This window comes from Glycine soja, chromosome 4, assembly GCF_004193775.1.
Source record: "Glycine soja cultivar W05 chromosome 4, ASM419377v2, whole genome shotgun sequence".
NCBI lineage: Eukaryota > Viridiplantae > Streptophyta > Magnoliopsida > Fabales > Fabaceae > Glycine > Glycine soja.
This window is the reverse complement of record NC_041005.1, coordinates 47,861,268-47,865,718: the sequence shown is the minus strand read 5'-3', so window position 1 is coordinate 47,865,718 and position 4,451 is coordinate 47,861,268. Positions and strand designations below refer to the sequence as shown.

Here is a 4,451-nt window from a genome sequence, read left to right as displayed (position 1 = left end):
ATATCACATCAGTATTGGTGGATGCTAGATACCCCTTTGACACTTCCATACGGTGCCTTGGTAGGTATCTAAGTATTAATCCTAAATTAAACATGGGCAGTGGTATAGTGGTTGATTAATGCATCCAAAATTAATCTAGTTTAAATGCAATTGACTTGAAGTAAAAAAAAACACTATTATACTCTTCTGGTAGAGGGATTTTGTAAATACCATCCATGATTTGAACTAAACAACAGTGAACTTGTACCCTATATATTATACAAGGCATAGGATCAGAAGATCTATTTAAACAAATTCAATATAGTATTTCAATTGTGATTCAATGAAGTGTAAGTACATGAAAGGTCATTAGCCAAATAAAGCTAGGTACAAAAGGAGCATAAGGATTACACAACTAGCAAATTTGTACCAATCTATAATAGCTTCAAATCTAGTTCCACAGAAATAATGTCATTTGCTTATAGGTACACGAATCAGATCATAATTTCATGGATCAAGTTATATTCAAAATACTAACAATCAGAGCCTATCAAATCATAAAATTGGACTATTGGAGAGACCCTTTTGTCTGAATCAACCTTATAAACAGAGAAAGGAAGTAAACAAATAAAAGCCCTCCTCCCAAGAGTCCATCAAGCTTCATATCTGTTTTTCTCAAAACCACAAGTGCCCAAACTAATCCAGCCACCAAAAACACCATTGTTTCCCAGAGATATGGGTCTCTAGGGATGACAACAGGTTGAGGGTTCTCTGATCATGCACAAGTTACAAGAGACAAGCCCAAACCAGTGAGGGTATCGAAGATGGAACCAGCATAGCAACAAGACATTGCTACTTGAGCACCCTCTGGTCCACCATTTAAAGCCATCGTTAAGTTTGTCATCAAATCCCCAAGTGAGTTCCCCCAAGCCAGGAACTGTTAGCTCAAGATTGAAGGACTTATTCCACATATGTAGCCAATTGAAACTAGCAAACCTACCAACTCTTGAGCTATGATGTAGCTCCATGTCACGCTCATCACAAACCCACCTGCAAGCCAAGGAAATAAGCACTTCTCTGGTGACCCTGACATTTTGGTTGTGAAAAATGCAATCACACCAAGTATAGTTCCAACCAAGATTCCAATTCCATAAACAATAAGGTTCTTGCTCAAAAAACGGTTAAGAAAGACAAGAGAACTGGAGCTAGTAAAACTGAAGAAACTGCATACACCTTTGACCATCTCTCTTCGCACACAACAGGAATTGTCAATCTCCTAGGCAAGTAAAGGGACATTGTTAAAAAATATCCAAGTCCCACATCGGCTGCCTCACTCTTTGAAGTGTAACTTATGTTGAGCAACTTCATTTAATATCAATTGGTTTTAAGATGAAATCTAACATACATCTCCAGAACATGAAATGACACTCAACACATGAAATGACACTCAACACATCGAGTATCTCATACAACAGTAATCTTTCTCGATATTTAAATCATATTCTTGAGCACCATTAAGAAGAGGCACACTCAAACTCAAATCATTGTCACAATCTGAAATACCAATACCACCCCTTTCATCATCATCACCACCTTCCTTCCATCGGGTAAAAGAGGCATAAACAATGACTACATACACCACATATATCAAAGTAAAACCAATTGCTCCAAGAAAATTGATCTTACCATAGATAAAAAATACCAAACAAGGCCAGAACAACAAAAAGGAGAAAATAAACATCTCTCACAAACGCAGACTTGGCAACTTGAACCCCACTTTGACGTATTGCAATGCTCACGCTCCCCACCACAACACAGGACACAAAGGAAACACCCCCGAGAACCGTGTTAAAGCCCATGTCGCGTGTCCCGCTTTCCTGGAAGGAGACAAGGCTAGAGAAAACGTCAGGGGCACCATTGCCAAGAGAGAGGAGGGTGACTCCAGCAATTGTAGGGGACAACCTTAGTAACTTGGACAAAAGTATTCAGAAGTTGTATTAGTCAACAAATAAAACAGAACCAGGAGCCAAAGAAACAAAAGGGTGTAACCCAATGAAGGGAATTTCCCAAATTTGCAATAGAAAAGGTAGAGATAATCAATATAGCCCTGACAGGCACAAGGGTCATTGGATTTCAGGTACAAGCACTTGGCTTTGTAGTCACCTAAGCTCTCTCACTCTTGCCCGTTGCTGCTATCAAAGGCAGAGATTTTGGTCACAACCATAACATCTGGGGTGTGGAAATGAACAATCATGAAGGAACAAATCACGAGGAAACAAGTGTTCAAGAACAAGGTGTATCCCATCCTTTTGGACACAAAAACTGTGATGGCCATGTTGAGAGATTAACACTTAGACCCCCGTTTCGAGCACAAAGAAATATAAATATGGTGGTAACTTGGTGATTAAGGAAAGCCATGCATTTGTAAACATGAAGCAAAAGAAGTGAGCCAAGAATTCCAAGATTGGAATGATGGGTAGAAAAAACATAATCGAAGGACAGAGAACAGCACAAGAATCAAAGAAGGGATCTGATTTAGATGAATTTTAATCTTCTTTGTTTTTCTTTGTTAAGGCAAGACAAACACAAGAACGAGCGACAACATGGCAAAGCATGTCATCTTATGACTGAGACTGCAACCAAATACTAGCAGGAGTTGTTAGCTACCACCGCACGCCTTGTGTTGTGTGAAATGAATTAATGTTATTTAAATGATAATATAAAATTACTTTTAAACTAAATCTATTTTGAGTTAGAAGATGTCTCTGGTAAGAATGAAAAGAATAAATATTACAATTAGATTTTATCATGAATGATTAAAATTAAGAGAAGATAGACTATGTATTGAGACACTAAAGAAGTTATCAATTGTCATTTAATTACAAAATATTATTTATATTAAATTTATTGATTTTTATAATAATTATCTCAAAAATTATATTAACATTAATTTATGATTAATTAACGGTGTAAAATTATTTTACATTTTCAATGTATAGTCATTAAAATTAAAACATTCAAATAATATTAGATTTATAAAAGTCTCCTGATTCTTTTACGTGATAATAAACCATCAAATTTTTTGAGTTGTATTTCAAGTTAATTTTTATCAATTAAAAAGTTTTTTTTATAAAATATATATTCAAAGTTAACTTCACCACATACATATGTGTAAACAATTTTTTAGCAGTTATATTTTAAGAAAGGGTTTGGTATAAGAATTTTTTTTTTATTTCCCAAACATGTTAGTTTTAACCGAACAGGCTTACTAGATCATTAGATATTATAGGTTTAATTTTTTATTTGATCTTTATAGTTATATAAATTTTACCTTTTAGTCATTTCTTATACATAATATTTTCAATTCTTTTTAGTTCTTATGGGTTTAGATGATAGAGAGTAAAAGGAATAAAGATGGTATGTGTAGGGATTAAAAAGAATTAAAAATAATATGATACAGATTAAAATGAATAATTTTTAAGTGTATAATATTGCAATATGTTACGGTTAGTGGTTACATAGCCGAGTTTAAGATTCAAGATCCCTTTTCCCCTCCTTTATACCGTACTTTGCACATCAAGTTTGAGATTGTCTTCCATTTGTGAATTGTGACCTTATAACCACTCTATGGGTAACCTGGTTACATGGTTATCCATTTCTGTCATGTTATTTTTGACAAATGACTCGTACGTATAATTTTTGTTACATTTCTTATGGAGAATTTTTTCTTGGTCTTGTTCAGATACATGTGCCACTACATTGCCTATCTAAAATTTCTCGGAGAAGTAATCATATTAATTTTTCAAAAAATTGCCTTTCAAAAAAATTCAAAAAATTAATATACCATTTGAAAACTCATCTAAACTAAACTTTGAAAATTCTTGCTTTACGAAAGCTGAGTTTACGTAATAAAGTGTGCAACGCTGCTAGGTGAGATAAATATTAAAAGGAAATCTGGGTTAAAAAAACAATACGATAGAACAAAATCTCCCTCTCTCCTAATTTGATGACGAAAATAAATTGAGACACTAATTACATATGTAGAACAAAAATGGTGATAAAAAGAATATTTGAAGAATTAATTTGACAAACTAAATTTATAGAAGAATGATATAATTTTAGATGACAAACACGAGCTTTCTTTTATGTATATATATGTGCTTGTTTGTTTTGACAATAAAAAAGAAAGATAAAAAAATGTAACTAGTTTACCCTTATTTAATTTCATAAAAAAATGAAAGTACGTAATGGAAGTGGTATGCTATAGCCTTGTCTTGTCATGGAAATTCAATTTTGCTAGCCTCATTGATCATTGTATCACCCAAGAGTCAAAAAGTTTCCTTTCTTTCAATAAACTTTTCAAACTGCCGATAACTAAACCAATAATGCCTTTTTTTTTTCTTTTTGAGAATCCAATAATGCCTGTTTGATTTTGTTCTTGGAAGCAAAAAGGACGTTTATAGCAATCTGAC

At 33.6% G+C, this 4,451-nt stretch overlaps 1 pseudogene; it reads right to left on the bottom strand.

The window, feature by feature from the left end:
- Nucleotides 1-333: 333 nt before the first annotated feature.
- Nucleotides 334-2,587, bottom strand: LOC114410075 (annotated as a pseudogene).
- Nucleotides 2,588-4,451: the final 1,864 nt, after the last annotated feature.